Raw genomic sequence first — 20629 nt, forward strand, 5'->3', positions numbered from 1 at the left:
AACTTCTTGTTCAAGCATAAAATATATGAAGCCATGCAAATGATTGACCTATAACTATATAAAGAAAACTGGACTTTACAAACATATAAGTGGAATAAAATCAAATTACAGAAGATTTTTAGGGCATGACACTATATAAAAATTAATTACAAAAATTAAAAGATTATATTTTCAAAGATAGCTAATATTACTTTATATATATATAGTAAAATTCTATATGTCAAAAGTTAAAGTCAACAAAATGATAAACCCAAATAGAGGGTAGTGTTTATTTGGGGGGAAAAGCAGAGTGATGAGACAGTGAAGGAGTGCATAAAACCACAAGTAAGACGTTGTTAATGACGAAGTTCATAAGTGGAGAGATGAGTTCCAAGATGACCCTTGATGTTATGCTTTTTAACTTATGTGTTACAACTATCATTTTGTCATTTCAAATTTTAAATAGTCACTGATTCTTAAGATAGACATATGGGTTCAACTGCAGTGCTACTTACTGGTAACTCCAGCAAGAAACTCTTTTTTTTTGTCCCGTTTGCACATTGAGGTTAATGCCAGTAACATGTTAGTTTATGTTAATCATCCTTCCACATAGTAAGCTCTAGGTGATGGTAAATTTTATTATTGTTAGTGATTCTTGCCTGATGCTCAATACCCATTCCATTTTCTCTCTTTTCTTTTTTTAGTTGGAGGTACTGGGGATTGAATCCAGGACCTCATGCATGCTGAGCACTCATTCTACCACTGAGCTATTACCCTCCCCCACCCCCCAGTCTTAATTCTCTTTGCTCTTGCATCATAATGTGTGCATACTGTTGGGAGAGATTTCTTCCCTTACATTTTCTGAGAAAAGTCATTAATGGCTTTTTTGTTTTTACTGTCTTTTCAAGGATGTTCACATAGAAAATATCCTTGAAAGATAGAAATAGTGATTTCCTGTGAAGCTGAGGATAAATTTGATTGTTGTCCAAGACAATACAGATGATGTATTTTGGGACACTGTTGGACAAGTTTGCTGGTGGTCCTTATAAAAGGTTAGGATTTCCTCTAATCCTTCCTTGGGTTCCTCTCCAAGGTACCCCAATGTGTGCCCAGGCCCTCGTATGTCATACTGTGAGGCTTGGGGAACCAAAAGCAATGATTGTACTCTGGCTACTGTTACTGCAGTAATAAACTGCCCTTCATCTTGGAGCCAAGAGGTTTGTTTTTCTACCAATATCCATGGAACTGTGGCAGGCCAACTTATCAGCTTGCCAATAGGGTAAAAATCTTAAACTCTTTACAGTTCTGAGCAGTTCTGATTACAAAGATGTGATAGTGACAGAGACATGTCTTTCTGGAAAAGAAAGACAAAGACCTCCCTTGGGGTAGATTAATGGGTTTTGAAGGAAGTCCTTGAGAATATGTAGAAAATTTATTGACCAAACTGCATGGTCCATCAGGCAATAAATTCTCCTCTGTTCTGCTTGTTAATGAGGAGATGGTTGCAAACTAAGTACTAGGAAGGAGATTTAAAGAGCTGCCTGGATGGTGGCCTGGTTGCTGCTCACTTTCTTCTGGGTTTGTGCCAGGGTTGGGGGAAAACTAGAGATGAACAGCAAACAGATCAAAACCAAAGTATCGACAAATAGATCAGCTATTGATATGTTGCATGCCAAAAATAGTGCATTGTGTTACTGAAAAGGACAACTGAAGGCAAGTATTGAGAACATTTGCATGATTTTAGACTTTGTGCTAGACACAGCATACAGAGAAGTTTAAGCAGGGAAGTGAATAGTTTTGTTTTTTTTTTAATTGAAGTGTAGTTGACTTACAATGTTAGTTTCAGCTGTACAGCAAAGTGATTCAGTTATACATTTATATATTTTTTTCAGATTCTTTTTCATTATATGTTATTACAAGGAATTGAATATAGTTCCCTGTGCTATACAGTAGGTCTTTGTTGTCTATCTATTTTATATGCAGTAATGTGTGCCTGTAAAAGAATGGAACACTTCACAAATTTGCGTGTCATCCTTGTGCAGGGGCCATGCTAATCTTCCCTGTATCGTTCCACTTTTAGTATATGTGCTGCCCAAGTGAGCAATAACCATGTTTTTTAAAGATGTAATTCTGTTGGAAATCATGGAAAGAAACTGGAAGAAGGAGACCATTGAGGAGGTATTGCTGTAATAACAAAGGAATAGAAATAGTACAGACAGAGTTGAATCAGATAAATGGAATGAAAAGATCTGGCATTGAGCTCACAACCGCCACAGGAGCTGCGTGTGTGTAACCTGAAAGCAGCCCCTAAATTCGGAAGGCAGAGAGAGAAGTGAAAATCTGACCACTGCAGATTGGTAGGTGGCAGTTTCGATAAGCAAGGGAACTTATTTATGAGGCTTGTCTTGGGCGGCAGCAAGATGAATAGATCTCTGCAGCTGCTCGTCAAATCTTAAAAGTTTATATAGAGGCCTTAACTGAGTTCAGTCACATATACCATCCAGACAGACTCAACATCACGTTACTATCTCAAGGCCACGTTCCTGGGCAGCCTGTAGCTGGGGGAGGTCAGCAGAGTGCACATCCCAAGGACAGGGGAGGGGACAAGGAGCCTCTACTTGCCCAGGTCCAGGTCTCAGTCAACTGGCAGCCATGTCTCCTCCAGTACTGGCCTCAATAAAAACTCTATTGGAAAGTAACAAAATATCCTGAAAGTGGGACGTGTGAGCAGTGTTTTCAATTGTGCCTTCCACTGTCATGGATGATCTAAAGATGTGAAGGTACTCTTGAATATACTGATATTCCATATGCTAATATGTCATAAACTAAGGGGGTCGTTGACAGGAAATTGATCTTTCAGTATAACCATTGTTACAAACTGATTCAATACCACCTACTCTAAAAACTCAAACAAACTGATATTTACATTTGACTGGCATCTTCCCACACTCCAGCATGAATCATACGTTTTAACTCTGTGGTATAATTAATTTACTTAATGATTGATCTTTTTTATTTTAGACTAAGATAGTCAATTGTATTTGGGTCTCAACTCAATCTAACTAATCTTAACTAATCTAAATGTCCTGTTGGATATCTGCTACATATACTTTTCCTGACCTTTTATTCATTCTATTCTGATTCATATTTTCCCAATTCTAAGTTTATATTTTTCATTGGTATTCTGCCTTTCTCTGGATGCATTTTTATAAGCCTCTTTCATTGTTTCTGAAGGACCAAATATCATGAAAATCTAGCTAATAAATAAGACTGTGTAAATAGGAATTTTGTTCCTGCTTTTTCTGTAACAAAGAAATGGATAATATTTCTTATGGAGATGTGTTTAGAGATGCTGACTCAATTTGACAAGAGTAGGCATGAAGAAATAACAGAGGGGGGCCTGTGAAATTCCCGAAGAGAGGCAGTGAGTAACCAGGATGCCAGAGGGAAATCAGCTTCATTAAAGAGCAGATATAACTTTCAAACATTGATTTGATGTAAATATAAACTAAAAATTAATTAATGTTAGTTTCAGGTGTACAGCAAAGTGATTTAGTTTCACAGATATATATATATAAATCACCTTATGCCCATTGCAGCATCATTTACAATAGCCAAGATATGGAAGCAACCTCTGTTCATTGATAGACAAATGGATAAAAAGATGTGGTGCATATACACAATGGAATTTTATATATACACACATTTTCTTTTCAGATTCTTTTCCATTATATGTTGTTATGAGAAATTGAATATAGTTCCCTGTGCTATACAGGAGGTCCTTGTTGTTTATTATGTATACAGTAATGTGTAGTCTTAGATGACACATTAGACCAGTTAGACTTAACAGATATATACAGGACATTCCATTTGTTTTTATGCCTGAGTAAAATTCCATTGTGTATATGCACCACATCTTTTTATCCATTTGTCTATCAATGAACAGAGGTTGCTTCCATATCTTGGCTATTGTAAATGATGCTGCAATGGGCATAAGGTGATTTGGCCACAGTTGCTGCAGGCACCCTGATGGGTGGGGTTACCCCCCAGGCGGCTGGCTATGAGGTGCACTGGCCAATGGAGCTGGCCTCCGGGCTCACTAGCTGTGTGGCTTGGTTGAGACTGCTGCAAACATGGTGGTGATGGGGTGGGTCTTTGTCCTGATTGTCTCTGAGGCCTGCTTGTGCACTGGGCCTGGCTAACTGAAGGGTACAGCCACAACTGCTGTGGCGCCACTCTGGAGAGGTGCCTGTGTCAGCTAGAGCCACCCCTGGGTGTGGCAGGACAGGAGCTTCCTCAGAGGGATGCTGGTGCCTTTGGTATGTTCTTCAGAGAAGTTTTTCTCTGAGAATTCATGTAGGTGACCAAAAATTGGGGAGAAATTATAATATTATTTGCACTAACACTCTAATCCAATCAGTTTTGTGTTCCTAAATAATTTCTCAGAATTGCCAGGCCATTTTCTAGCCAAGAAGCAATGCATTGTTATGAAAATTTGGAGATTAACATAAATGCATCCTCTGCTTCTCTAGAAAGAAATTATTATAAATAAATGAATGTTGCAGAAAATGGGGAAAAATTTAAATTTAAAAATGAATAGATAAGCAACAAGGACCTACTGTATAGCACAGGGAACTATATTCAGTTTCTTGTAATAAACATACAATGGAAAAGAATCTGAAAAGAAAATGTATATATATATCTGTATAACTAAATTGCTTTGCTGTACACCTGAAACGAACATTGTAAATCAACTACACTTCAATAAAAAATAAAATTTTTAAAAATGAGAAAAAATAATAATCTTATGTTGGGTGGTGTGCACAATTAAATTTCTTAGATGAATAACACCATTAAAGGGAACACCACCATGTTTCACATTTATTAATTCTTGAAACTCAGTAAGCATACATGGAAGTAAGTATATTGAGTCTGTATTCTAAAAAGACAAAATCATGATGATGCCATGTTTTATTGCTAAAGCCACCTTCTGAGTCACAGTATTGCAGGACAGTTATTTTTGTGGGTATCTCAGATTTCAGATTGAAGAGATTTCCTGCTGTCAAAGCTGAAGAGCCCCGCTGATGCAGGTTATTCCTTTATTTCTGATCAGAAATATCTTTAGCAGCTGATCCCAGCTGGGTTCCAGAGTTGTGAATTGGTATTGTCATTTCTTTCCTAACCACTTTACACTCTGCCATGGTGGCGGTAATATAGGGAAAAGTCAGAGCTTATGCGGAGAGAAATTCACTGAATGTAAAGGTGTATTTTATATTAGGAATATTAGATCTTGGGCTCCCATTCTCAAAATAGCAATGCCCACTCTTGTTAATAGTTGCATCATTTTGTAGAAATTCTGAGTTTGTTTACACATTATTTTGTTTCTATTAATTTCATACTAGATAGAGACACATATATTTAAAAATTAATTGTATTTTTAAATTATGAAGCAAATAATTCATGTGTATATGTAATGTGAGATGAATTATATTTTTTGAAATTATATACTTGGCAAAAGAAATGCTTTGAGTCACTTATGAGAAAATGTTTTCAAGGAGACTTTATAATATTCATTTGATGTAAATAAAATTAAAACTTAATCTTCATGTCCTTTTGGCCAAAATTATTCTTTAGTATTTAGAATATAATTATGCTATATATTTATTTGCTATATTTAAATATATACTTGCAGAGAGTATCCCTACCTCAGAAAATTTTTAATTGTATCTTTTCACAATTAAAGTCTTAGGTTGTCTCTAATGGCTTTACATCTGGAAGTTGAAGGGTTTTAACAGTAAAAGAAATTCAAGAAAATGCTTTATGTCAACAGAATACCATGCTTTGTTCTTAAAAGGTCAGATCAATAAACCAAAGTGGTTAAATAATGAATATGAAGGGGGTTTCTTTCTCCCTCAGAAACATTTATTGCTAGTGGGACTTTCAAAATTCAGACAGTTTTCTGTATTCTTATCTGCTGTTTTTATTGATTAAACTCCCAAGATGGATTTGAAGTATCCATATTTTTTTTATGACTAATAATCTTGATTTGGAAATTGGTATACTGGTTTGCTAGGGCATTCCAATTATACTTCATGTAGCAAAACCTCCAGAGATTTCCAACAGAATATTATTTTTCCATTATCGCTCCAGTTACATCTTGAGGTTTACTGACAATAATCCTTAAACCACTCAGGTTCTCATAGGAGCCCTTCCCCCACATTGACAGAGCACAAAATCATCAAGCGAAAAATGAAATATTGTCACAATAGATAAATTATGGTGTATTATGTCTTTGATGCATGGTATAGAAAATGGTTCTTTCATAATTTTTTTTTTTTTTGCCTTAAGTTAGCAACAAGATTACCCTGCAGTGAGAATCTTTTCTAAGAGACTTGGACATTTGTTTAATGCACATTTCTTTTCCACAGTTGCCAACAGTGTCTTAGTAGACACAGGGTAAAAATCATTAAGAATCCAACACAATTCCCACATTTTAAGTGGATTGGATTTTAGGATATGCTTTTTCAATTGACCCAATAATCATATTTTTATATATAGATAAATTTCACACTAGTCAAAACACATTTTCCCAGCAGGAGTCACCTTACAATAATCCAATTTTCACCTCTTTAATTATTACCTTAAACTGATTTTAACAGTTGGCCCTTATCTGGCCTCAATTATCAGTGTTTCTCCTTCATCATAAAAGACTAATTTAAAATCTGGGAGCTTACTGCAGAGAAGTATCTTTTACCACAGTTGGCAAAGAATAAGAAATTTATGTTTTATTTAAAGAAATAGGATGTATCTATTCATTTGTTCATTCAACAAATATATATTAAATATGGCTCTAAGTATTTGCAGGCAGTTTGTTATTTTAAAAATGAAAGAAAATTAAAAAAAAACCTTTAGCTGTTACTTCAGGCAGCATAGCATTTAAAAATATTATGCTCTCTCTATAGAGTTATTCAGGTGAAAAATATGCAAAATGTGATTCAGTCCAGGTATAACCTGGTTGTGGCATCAGTCACTGCCTGTCCCTGAGGATCAATTCACATAATACAGATAGAGGAAGATGTCTCATTGCTCCTCCAAGACTCTATATGTGCCATGTACAAATATTTGTCCTCATTTATGTAGATCAATGGTTTAGATATTATATTATTTTTTGTAATATTTCTTGGGCATTAGGTCTTTGGGGCTGGATTTGAAAAAGCTAGTAAGAAGAAACTAGTCTATTAATTCACTAGCATATGAAGTATTTTCTTCCCTATTTTACTTATGCCTTGTAACAGGTCTAAATTTCTAACACATAGAGAAATGGTATGGATTACAATTAGAACATGGCCAAGATGAGTAATCCCTATAGAAAATACTTTTCTGTGTCATTTCATGAAAAAACATAACAGTATTGCATTGTGGAATTTATTTCTACATACCAAATTTTCATTCTAAGATATTGAATGTTACGAAATCAAACATTGGTGTTTGTATTTGGTTCTCCAAGAAGAATACATAGCCTGTGCCAAGAATTCAAGTGCAAGTGATATGTTTAGAAATGCTCCTGGAGAAGCTGGTCAGAGAGTTGGGAGGCAGGAGAGGAGAGGGAAAGAGACCAGGAAAGTTCCAGACACATTCTGACGCCATCTGCTCCAGGAAGCTCTGAAAGGTAAATCATCCTTCAGTAAAAAGATGAATGCCTTTTTGCACCCTCTTGTCAGTCATTGGCTACATGCCACCCCAGGGCTGGATGAGGGAGTATATAAACTTTTAAATCCCTTCATGTGGGACTGGTGATTCCAGGGACCCTGAGTAACTCTGCATTACGATCTAGCAATTCTCTCTCCTCCTGATAATCAGTTCAGTTACTCTGACAGTGTTGTAACTTTCTTTTCCTCCTAGTCTTATCTCATGAGGAGCTTGAAGGGACTGGGTGACATCTGGATGATTAAATGAAGCAGGACTTTAACTCTGTCCATTAGAGACAGAGTCACTCCACCATGATCCAGCATATTTGGACCCACAAAGCCAAAAGTTATAGGAATGGAAACCAGAATTCCCCAAGTGAGTTATTAGAAGTGATGGTGAACAGGCCACTCCTCCTTCCACTTCTTGGCTTCCACACCTGTCTAATTCACCTGTGGCAGACCATAGAGAGGGCATTGATTTAAGGTGTACACAAAACTCCGAAGAACCGCAACCCAAACTGGGTTGGTATTATGTCCATATTGGCACCACATCTGCAACCATTGGAGGTAATTCCAACATTCTATCAGGCCAACAGCCATTGACAGATACATATATTGTAGGACCAGAGGATTCCATGGTTTAATGGAATTAATTAACATATTGCCTTTTTGAAAAACTTTTTAACCTAAGAAAACAAATTAAAACTAAAGATAGCCTAGAATCACTGTTACCCACATAGACACATATGCCATAATTTCTTTAAGCTGAGTGATGAAAGGGTATAAAGCAATTATTTATTTGTATTGCTATATGAGTATATACCACTCAACCATTATTTTCAATATTTTTTCTCATATCTGAAATGGATTTTTATAGCTATCATATCATTTTGTCCTATCACACTTGTAACAAATATGTAGCCAAAGGATTTAGCACTGAAAATATTTGTTTATTGATATTAAACCAAAATGATTCTGTGAGGCCTATGAAGAAAGTAATGTAGTAACAATGAATAAAATATGGAGAATAGAAATTTACATTAATTATTTTGATTACAACTCAACAATGATTATAGCATATACTATTAATCTGGAGTAATCTTCTTGAATTAAGCTTCCTATAACTGAATTTGACCACTTTGTACTCTTAGAATTTAGTTAAGAGAAATATGTAGAAAGGGATCTAGTGGGGGAAAATCAGTGACTCCACAGATATTTTTATCTGTTAGGCACTAGATTCAAAAGACACACTCCTTGCCTTCAAGAAGGTTACAATGATGGAAGAGGTATAAAGGTACAATTATAATTGGGTACAAAATGTGAAGTAGTGTAATTGTGAAGAAGTAATGGTCTATGAGAGAGCAGTGGTTGTTCAAGTCTACCCAGAATCATCAAGAAATGTTCTCAAAGAAAGTAAATTTAAAGCTATAAAATGACTGGTTAGTCAGATTTGCAGGAAGATATGCAGGGATAGGGAAAGTACTCAAAAGCATGGAAGGAAAAGTATATGGTATGAGGAACTGCCAGACTTGAGACTGGACATGTGGACACAGTCATGGTAGGAGACAAAATCAGTGCTACTGAATACAGGGAGGAGAGCTTCAAAAACAAGTCCAAGTGTAGCTCAAGCTGAGGTGGTTGATGTTCCCATATAGTATTTCCCATCTTGAAAAACCTCCCTTACAAACTCCAAATACACACTATGGTTGACTAAGCTACTCTCCTATGGAGAGGTGTGGTCTATGGCTCTTCCTCTTTAAACTACACAGTCTTTGTACCTGCTCTGACCAATCAAATATCACAGAAGTGACACCACGTAAGTTTCTAGGTTTCTTACACTTTTATGGTGTCAGGCTTTCCCTTCAGACCTAAAGAGACTGGCAAGTTCCTCTTCTTGTCTCCTGAAATACACACTCTTGGAGCCTGAGCTGACTGTCCTACTGAAGACACCAGGTGGACAGGTCCTGAAACCACATGGGAAGGGGAAGGGGAAGGGAAAGGGCCCCAGCTGAGCTCAGCCTTCCCAAAGTCCCTGCTAAGGTGCTGGGGGTGTGAGTGCAGCTCTATTGAACCAACCAGAGCAGCCTATCTCCCAGCTGCTAAACCTGGAGGTAGAATATAATGACTATCTGATTAAGTCACTGACCTGTGAAGTGTTTTTTACAAGACAATAGATAACTGGAATACAGACATAGCTATATCACCTTTAAGGCAAAGCTATTGAAAAAATTATCTAAAATATCTGTCTCCAGTTCTTTTTTTTATCAGTACTTTCTAATTAGCTGTAAATCCCTAGCAGTCCACAGAGATCCCTTTGATTAAAACTGACAGATGCCAATATCTCATTTAAGTCAATGGTTACTTCTCAATCTCAATTTATTCATATTTCTGCAGAATTTAATACAGATTCTTACATCATCCTTTTTTTTTTTTAAAGCATTTTCTTCATTTTGCTTCCAAGACAATATATTCACTGTTGCTTTTTCATTCTGTTTTGTTTTTCTTGCCGGTCTTTTTTTCCCCCAGCTTTACTGAGATTTAATTAACATTTAACTCTGTGTAAGTTTAAGATGTACAATGTGATGATTTGATTCACATAAATATCATGGGATGGGTCCCATAGTAAGGTTAGTTTTCACAACCCATCACCACAGATAATTACCTTTCTTTTTTATTTTGTAGTGAGAACATTTAAGATCTACTTTCTTAGCAACATTCAAGTATCTAACACGGTACTATTAACTATAATCATTATTCTGTACATTAGATCCCCATAACTTATTAATCGCATAACTGGAAGTTTATACACTTTGACTAACATCTCTTTTTTCCCATTGCCCAGCTACTGTCTGTTTCTATAGTTCAACTTTTTTAGATTCCACATATAAATGACCATTCAGCAATTGTCTTTCCCTGTGTGACTTATTTTATATAGTATAATACCCTTAAAGTCAGTCTATGTTGTCATAAATGGCAGGATTTTCTTATTTTTTTATGGCGGATTAATATTCCATTGTGTATATGAGCCATGTTTTCTTTATCCACTCATCCATTGATGGACACTTAGGTGGTTGTAATGTCTTGGCTATTGTGAATGATGTTGCAATGCAGATTGCAGGGGGTGAAGATACCTACATGACTTTGATACCCACTCCTTCTCTTGGTGCTGTTCTTCCTCAGAATCCTTTGCTGGCTCTTCTCTTTCTTCCTAAACCTCTAAATGATGGAGTGCCAAAGGCTCACACCTCTCACCGCTTACTTCTCTAGCTTCACTTGTTTTGTAAATGATCTCTTACAATCTCAAGCTTTACAATGCCATCTATACATCCCATATTAATAGAATAATTAATATTAATTAACTAGTACATTCCACATTAATATCTTCAGCACTGACTTTCTCCTAATATCAAACTTCACTTTTTCCAATTTTGCTCTCAACATTCCTGCTTTGGTGCCCAATAGTCATGTCAAACTTATAACCAAAACAGACTCAACTCCCTCATCCTTAAACTATTTACTTTAAGCAAAATAAAGAGGCATTCATGATTCCTATTACGCCCTCAGACCCCACATCCAATTCATTAGAATATCCACTGTAGCTTCAAGATATGCACTGAGTTCAACTACTTCTCACCATTTCTAATACCCTAACTCATACAGACCAAGCCATTTCTCTCCTGAATTCTCCAGGAATCTCATAGGGCTCAGTGGCTTTCACTCATCCCCTTACAAGTCTATTTTCCACATAATAACTAGATAAATACACTTTGTGTATCAACTTAGCACTTAACATTTCTTGATTGCATGTATTTATAAGTATATTTTCTGTCTTCCTGATAAGTATGTGAACCCTGGATGACAACTGCAGGCTTTTTATTCCCTGATGGTCATCCTGTGCCTGAAACAGTGCCTGGCTTTTAGTAGGTCTCGATAAAAATATGCTGAATAAACACATAACTGAATAAATGAATCAGTCAAAAAACAGGATGATCATGAAATCTTTAGTAGTTGAGATCCTTTATAATAAGCATTTAACATACAGGAATTCAACTTTTAGGGTGGGCATAAAACAAGCAAACACACCAAACACCACACACACACACACCCCCACACACAAAGCAAACTAAACGGACTACACACAAGAGAGACAGAGCTGGTTAAATGGTTGATGGTTCCCAGTAAACCTGGTGTTTAATAAGTTTACAACCAGAAATGAGCTGAAAAGGAATAGGTGAATCTGCTCTTATCTCTGCCAGCCTCAACTTCCATGGATCATAAAGGGAGCATCTCATTTTATTAGAGTGTAATTCCAATGATTTTCTGTACATTTTTTTTTTCCCTTTGTAACTACTAGCCAACCACTTCCTCTGGAACTCAGTCAAAGACAAGATGATTCAGTCCAATGCTGGAGGGAATCCTAACTGTTTAAAGCTAATTTAGAGTCTTAATTGACTCTCCAACATGGCAACTTTTTGTAAGAGTTTTTTCTAACATATTTAATCCATTTCTTAAGAAGTGATTAAACAAGTATTTATAGAGTACCTGCTACATCCTAGGGACATCAGGTGCAGAGGACAGAGCAGCAAATTAAACAAAGACCTTGTCCATAGAAAGCTTACGTTCTAAAAGGAGAGGACAAATACTTAATGATGTATAGCATGTCAGGTCATGAGAAGTCATTTAGAGAAAATGAACTAGGTTAAGATAGACAGAATGCTTATGTGGACCCTCTTTCAAAGAGCTGATAAGCGTAGATCAAATCAGACTGCCTTAGCACTCTTTAGAAATGCTTTCATATGTGATCAAACATTATGCTTGGAAAAATACTTTCCATTTCATGTAAGTAGTGACTAGAAGCAATGTCTACTAAAGGCAATATGATAGAATGGTCTCTATATGGTTAATAATAACAATAATAGTTAACAGTTGTAATACTATATATTATATAGTAATAAAATATAATAAAAATTAGTAGTAGTAGTAGTTTTGGAGGCCCAGAATAAAGCTATTTCAACAAACTTTATTAAAGTATGATTTACATTTAGTAACCTGCATCAATTTAAAGTGTACCAATCAGTGAATTTTCAAGGATATATACCCCTGTGAAACTACCACCACAATCAAGACACAAATATTTCCATCATAACAGAAATTTCCTTGGAACAAAATTCTTTGTTCAATTGTAGTAACATGAGTTATCACAAGTTTTCTGATAAATTTTCTCCTTCATTCTCTCCTAACCTGTTGTATGCGTGTGTTTGCGTGTATAATAAGTTAATATACCTGATATGTTTGAGCCAAATGGAATAGAGTAGAAATCTCACTCCTTATTTTGTCCTTCATATTCTTAGATCCCATTCAAGTATCAGTAAATAAATAATAGTTATTTTATGCAAATTCAGCCAAATGCAGATATATATTCTTATTTTTCACCTTTTTATATAAAATAAACATATTAAATATCCTTTTCTAGGTCTTGCTTTTTTCATTTTATAATGTAAATTATTTTTTTCCTATAAGTGAATAGAATCCTTTCTCATTCTTCTTTAGGGCTGCCCAATATTATTTCACATTGATGTACTGAAATGTATTTAAATGGTCTTCTGCTGATAGACATTTGGATTTTTTCCAATTCTTCACTGTTACAAGCAATGCCCATATAACTGACCTTGAGCATTTGTCTTCTGCATGTGTGCCAAGAGTATCTGAAGGATAAATTCCCAGAAGCAGAACTGCTGGTCATAATGAATATACATTTGTTATATTGATAGGTATTGTAAAGATTTCTCATAGTGGAAGAGCCAACTTACAGGCCACCAGGAATATATGAGCATACTTCTTTCTCCCCAGCCTTGCCAACAGAATGTATTATCAAATGTAGGGATTTTTGCTAAATTGCTAGGTGTAGCATAATATTCCAGTGTGGTTGTTATTTGCATTTTTCTTTAATGAATGTCGGTGAGGGCTAGTTACAAAATCCAAGGATATAACCTTAATGGATGAGTTTAAAATGAAAGTAAATTTGCATTTTTTGCTCACACCTGACTAAGACCTTCCACAATCAGTGCAATATGCTTAAGCCATTAAACCTCAATTAACATATTTTATTTCAAAAAAGAAACCCTTTTCAAAAGTTCAAGAACATTTTCTTATTTTATAATGCAAAAAAATTGAAAACAAGCTTTGAAATTAATAAACTATAGTCAATGCTTCATCATCTAATAAAAATGGAGAACAAAGAGCAATGGGAGAAGTCTTTAAAGAGAATGGAGTTGCAAAATGGAGATAGATATAGAATTAAAAATGTAAATCAATAGGTAATAAACTATACAAAAGGGCCATCAGTAATTTAAATTCATTTTTTTTTCATTTTCTACCTGATAAAGTGTAGAAATATTAGAGGAGGGAAAAGAAAGTACAATTAAGAAAAGACATTCCACGAACCTCTAGCAGCATTGAAGCTGTAGCTCTGCTGTGGTAAACATTCTTCTCAGGACATACAAAAGAAAATCCGAAATGTACCTATTGAACAATTAACAAAATACGGTTCATAATTTCACCTTCTCTACATTTAGAGCAACAATTTAACTTAAAACAATGTCATCTATAGTTTCCTGCGATAGATAAGTATGTATATGAATATTTAGAACACAGGCTTTCCAAATTCATTTGCCTGTGTTAGATCATCAGTCAAGCTAAACATTTTCTGTAGAATAATTAAAATTTTATACCCTGGGAGAAGAGAGAAGCCACAAATACAGACAAAATCGTAGTAGGTTGATGTGATTGAGCCTGTACAACAAGTAGAAGGGTTGGGAAAACATCAGTCTGCTCCATTACCTGGGTACCAGCTGGCAGCTCTGACCCGTCCAGGAGCAGAGGTGAATATAGCCATCAACCTTCAAAGGCAACCATCTCTTAAATTTGTCTTCAAGGAAATCTTTCAATTGTAATCTTTCAATTACAGAACACGGGGTTGATTCTGCTGCATTGTCTTCATGTGATAGGAATTACGTTTACCTAGAAAACAGGTTAAAATAAGTTTGACCCTGAAGTCAACCCTAAAGTGTGTTTTTTAAGATCTTTGCCTCTATAAGCTTCTAAAACATTTCATTAACTGAGGTTATTTTAAACACAAATTATAACGAATGCATCAATGTCTTTTAGGATAAACCAACATATGAATAAAATATTCAATTCTCACAATATTACTCTCTCTAACCCCGTGGACCACATCCTGGGCTATGCAGAAAAACTAATTTCCATCAGAACAGACTCAGCTAAGCATACACCCTCTGATGCGGTGTGCTTATTGACTGCGGGGCAGTTGTGAGTGGTGGGAACTTTCAGTGCCACACTGGGTTGACTCAAGCCTGCTGCGACTTATTTCATGATTTTTGAGAGAGGAACTTAGAGGGCAAATTCTCCAATCTGGCTAATTAAGAGGCTGTAACACTAGGAAAAATCACCTTCTCACCTCTTAGCAAAAGCCACCAGCCCTGGGAGCTGCAGGAGAAAAATGAGCTCCAGGTTGGTAGAGACCGAAAGGTGAAACTTCAGAGGGAACTCAGGGTCAGGGAGGCAAAAGCAGTTGTAATAAAGAGCTCCAGGTGGCGGAATACAAAAGCAGTCCCTAAGGTCACAACAGAAAATTCTAAGTGGCTCTCAAGGAAAATAAGTCTCCCGTTCACAGCGTTCCCAGGAAAATGATGGGTAGTTACCGGGTTTGAATGTCAATTGACACTCAAAAAGGCTCAGGGCCAAAGCTCATTTATTTATTTATTTGCCAGTGGGACTGTTTGACCACTCTACTGTGCCCTGGGTTCCAGAAGAATAACTATACTGTGATGAAATGTGTTCAGAGTTGATAAAGTCCACATTTGAGCAGATAGAGCAATTTGCATTGCTTCAAAGAATTTGGAATACCTTTGTGGCTTTCTGTGCAAGATCGGTTTGATTTTTCTCTTCTAAAATGGACTATGCCAAATGTAGTAATGAGGCTCTGGTAACAGATGATTGGTAATGATTCTAGAGAAGGATACGGCGATCATTTATTCCTTTCCAGTCCTGCCTCCTCAGAATTTTCATGTGTACGTCCCACAATGAGTTCATACTGCTGAAAACAGAGCCCATAACTCTAAGTTTCAGGTGGTTGAATGAAATGTATGAACTGAACTATTGTGAGTAATATGGGGTGATAGAGATTGTGGCAAACTACAAGTAGAGTTTAAAGTGAAATAAGTGCAGGGTCCTTTCTCAGGCCCTCTCCAGTTTTTCTCTCTCTACTACTAGACATGAGGACTACTACTGATTTTTTTCCGCGTGGGACAGCTGCCCCCAACTAATTTACCCTGGGAAACTTTGTTTTCTCCCAAGTCTGGCTGGAAAGTAGAAAGCTTATTCTATGATGTATTTCTTCCTTAGAGCTGTTGGAGGCAGGCGCACGGAGGCATTTCAGTTTAAGGCTTCTACTACCCATAATTACTGGAAATGTGACAGGAAATTCAAAAAGAAATTATAGAAATGGGGGAAGCCACACAATTTACAAATACTTAAGAGTTATGAATGTTGTTCAGCACTTTCTGAATTTCTTATCTGATGGTATTGGATCTCACTGTGGACACCACACCTGAGTGTACAAGTCAACAACTCCCTTTTAATCCATCCTTTCGTGTCCTACAGCCAAGCTTATAATTCAGATTTTTTCCTCAGATGAGACTGGCAATTTTCACCTCTAAAGGTTTCAGACTGAGCCACAGGCAGGTTATGAGCTCTTCACCAAGTTCCAGGATACTGAGTGTGCACATACATGCACATGTACACACATGCACACATATGCATGTGTGTGCAGCACATACCATCCTACCCCGCCCCATCCCCACACACCCCAGACGAACTTATTATTTCTGTACAATAGTCAAATACAGTTCATTTTAATGTAAACTTCCCTCTCACTGATGGGATGAAGTTCTAGATCCAGCTAGCTGGATGTATTAGGAAGTATTAGGAAAAATCATTATTTGGCTTTCTAAATTCATTGCTTCTGTCGGCAGTACCTGAAGACACAGTTTCAAAAACTCACAGTTATTCCCTAGACTTCCTATCATGACAGATTTTTAATAGTGATAGTGATGCTTCCATTAAAATTATCAACTAATTAATGAAGCTGCATTTCCTAAGCATTCTATCTTACTTTTTCCTTTTTGAGACATATCTCAAATTTGTAACCTTAATAAGCAGATCCCATTGAAAAATGTGCTGCTTCTAGACAATCTTAAAATGCATGCTATGTCCAAAACAGTGTTCTGAATGTTTTATATTTGATTACCCTAACATAGGAAATGAACAAAATGTGATCCAATGGAACAATATTATCTGATGTATCTATTTTTTAAATAAACACTGTAAAATGAGGCTAGGACATAGTCATAAGAAGACAAAGATCTTTGCTGTCCAGAAGCTTACCATGAGGGAGACAGATGGTAACCAGTAAGTAAATTATATAGTGTATTTTAAGATGATCAACGCTCTAGAAAGAAAACCCAGTTAGTGCCGCTGGTGGGGATGGGGTGCCAGGTTGCAGTAATCACTGCCTTGGCCTTGGTAGGTATCACTGGAAAGGCGAGGACTAAGCACAGACGCAGAAAGGTGACGTGGTTAGCCAAACTCTTTTTTCACCCTTTAAAAATTATGCTTTAGACATGTAATTAATAGAAATCTAGAGATAACAGAAAAACCTGTGCATTATTTATTTTAAAAATTGTATTTAAAATAAAATGTAATAGGTAGATGAAATTGGGCATGTATGTTTAAGTATAAAATAAAATGCATTTTGAGAAACCATACTAAATCAGTAGAAAGAGAAAATATAACAAAAATATAACACTCTATTATCTGTTACTCCTCCTGTTCCAACCCTAAAAAAATTATAATGTGATGGGAAATGTAATCACATTATTCCCTTTAATTTCATGGTTGCCTAATTACTGTGAGCAGAAACCAAGCAACAGTTTACAGTGCATGAATATATTTAAATTAGTTCCTATTTATGAAGTAACAAAATGCCTGTGCCTTCTACTATTAATTAGGATATTTACATTTCTAATTATAATTTGTTGGAAAATAAATTCAGTGTACTGCTTTACTAATTTATTATAGTATTAAGCAAGATACATATATGACTATTTAAATCACATTCTATTGTGTAAAATACATTGATTTTCTATTTGACTTTTTGAAATAGAATTTACACCATTTTTATTTGCAATCAAATTTGCTATTTATTTTAAAGCTTTACTAAGTAATCAATAGAAAATTAGAGTATCTTTATTTCTTGATGTAGAGAATAAATTTTATTTGGATCAATATAAACTTTCCCTTATATCTTTCTAAGAGGTATGAGTCTTATTTTAGAAAATTTAGTGTAATTTAATATATTTTACCTTCTTCAATCTCTTTTTTTTTCTTCATTAAAGTGCAACAAGTAAAATTAAAATTATAAAGATTTGTGTATCACTTGATATGTTACCTCATCTAACTTCCAAAATAGCTTAGAGAAGCAAAGTTCTGGATTTTTACAGATACCAAAAAGATGGTAGCAAATGCATATTACAGGGAGGATGAAAAGCATCCATTGGAAGTGGGGACTTGGAGATCATTTGTATTTGTCACAATTTGTATCATTTTAGTGTTATTTTTCTAAATTTAATAGTCCTAATGTTAAAAAGCCTTATTTTTTCCTAAACTGCTAAATATGCTTACAAATTGTAGACAGACTAAGTCATAATTGATGTCTAATTTTCTCACAAAAATATAAAACATTTTAACTATTGCTGGCTTGAACATTTTGAAATTTTGATTTGATTTTTCTCTAATGAAATTTTTTGGTTAGCCATGAAAGACAAAATTATAATAATAGTAATAATAATATACTAATGATAATAATAAAGCATTGGTATCTTCCAGGAAGTTACTGCTTTGCTGTTTCACACAATGGCCACTGTGTGGATGGATTTCGTTCTCTCACAAATCATTCACAGCTGTGCACATACAAAGTGACACAAGGCAGAAACAGGATCAGGTTATGTCATATAATGGAGGATCTACCTATGCATATGTGGGAATTAAGAAAAAGCATTAAATTGTCTTGGCCTCACAGCTAAGATTCCATCGACATGCCCCTATGTTCATCTTTTATCGCCCTTTATTTGATGCCCAACCAAGAGTATTTGTCCACTGCTCCTTTCCCAGTTCTCAGCCGTTTTGATGTCTAAGTTCCTCTGAGTCATTGTCTCCACTGCTTTTAATTTTCACAGCAGATTTACAAAACTAAGCTATAGACACCTATTTCCAACCACCAACAAGAAATTGATAATAATATGAAGAAATGGCTCATTTTTACATTTTATTTATATACTTGCTTATTAATTGATCTTACTGAGAATATGCATTGTACTTTTGGCCCCGTGCCCAAGAGTGAGATGAAATTTTCTAGGAAGCCAAGTGGAGAAAGGGAATTCCCACCAGATGGGACAGCCATGTGTGCCTTTGGAGGAAGGCTGTGAAGTTCTGCTTGGCTCAAACGTGAGCAATGTGCATGACAGGGAGCATGTGAGATTTCCTAGGGAGAGTCTACACAGAATGACACACAAAGACTGTTTTAACTCTCTGGGACTTCATTTTCTTTGTGTGAAATGAGATGCTCAAATAAGTCGTTTTCTGAGATGCACTGTCTCTATGTCTGTCTCCTTCAGTCATTTCAATTCACTCTTGAATGGAGACCTCTTTTACTGTCCAGATTCATCGTCTAATCATCCCAAACAGAACAGAACATCGTAAGTTATTTTATGTTATTTTTTCAATTGAAGTATAGTCAGTTTACAATGTTGTGTCAATTCATTTTCTTGTGTACAGCATCATGTTTCAGTCATACATATACATACGTACATATTATTCCTTTTCATATACTTTTCATTATGGGTTACTATAAGATATTGAACATAGTCCCCTGTGCTATACAGTATAAACTTGTTATTTTAAGTTAAGCTTCAGAGACTCACACTACCAGAAACAGTCATCCTCTGAGGCTCCTTCCACTCCTGCAGGTAGCAATTCTAAATAACAGTGTTGCAAAAACACTGTATTCCTCATGTGTGTTTCAGTCCTTGTAATCTGTGAAAGACTGACCCACAAACATATTCCGCTCAAGAAAATTCTGGCCTCCTTCTTTATAATTGTATTCTCTTATTAGCACTTTCTATATTATTTCAAAAATATTTGACTCTATCATCCTTGAATTTTGGTATTAAACCCAAGTATATATTTGTGACACAGGGCAAGTCATTGAACAGCTCCAGATGCCATCAGTGAAACCGAAGTAGTTATAGGTGAACAGGGCTGTATAAGGACTAGAGATGATGCAAATAAAGGGCTTAACAAAAATTTTAGCTGTTCCTCCTGTTATCATTACCTGCACTCAGAAGTCATTCATGAAATTCTAACCTTACACTTTGGTTCTCTATACAGATCTCATATTGCCCAAATTTTAGGATGATTTACTGCCCCCAGTATATCTATATCTATGAGTAAAATGTTTGCCTCACTTTTAAAAAAATTGCAACAGAATTTTTGTGTATATATATATATACATATATATACATACACATATATATATACACACATATGTATACAGTTATATAGTAATAAATATATATATTTAAACTCCAGTTGGATCCTGGGAGTGCATCCAGATATTGAATGTCTAAAATTCTAGAAACAACGTCCTATTTTGGAATTTTTCTTGCCAGGGACCACAATCTAGCAAGCTCTGTGTGCATTTGTGTCTGTATGTGGAGATATATAATATTAAGATTAGATGGCAAACTTTGAGATAGCTAAATGGAGTTTGGGCTGTTGTGATCGAGCCTTGCCTGGGTCCGCAGCCTGGAATTGCTTCCTTTTCA

At 35.6% G+C, this 20629-nt stretch overlaps 1 long non-coding RNA gene and 1 other non-coding gene across 2 annotated transcripts in view; one reads left to right on the forward strand and one right to left on the reverse strand.

The window, feature by feature from the left end:
• LOC140699333 (uncharacterized) overlaps window positions 1-20629 on the forward strand; it is a 73288-nt gene that overhangs the window by 48243 nt on the left and 4416 nt on the right. Inside the window, exon 3 of the long non-coding RNA XR_012077437.1 lies at window positions 19421-19501. This is a non-coding gene — a long non-coding RNA (uncharacterized lncRNA). The remainder of the gene's footprint in view (window positions 1-19420; window positions 19502-20629) is intronic.
• Window positions 1977-2083, reverse strand: LOC116277705 (U6 spliceosomal RNA). The gene has a single exon (XR_004187182.1). It is a non-coding gene; the product is annotated as a U6 spliceosomal RNA (small nuclear RNA).

The sequence above is a fragment of the Vicugna pacos genome, chromosome 1 (genome assembly GCF_048564905.1).
Source record: "Vicugna pacos chromosome 1, VicPac4, whole genome shotgun sequence".
Classification (NCBI taxonomy): Eukaryota; Metazoa; Chordata; class Mammalia; order Artiodactyla; family Camelidae; genus Vicugna; species Vicugna pacos.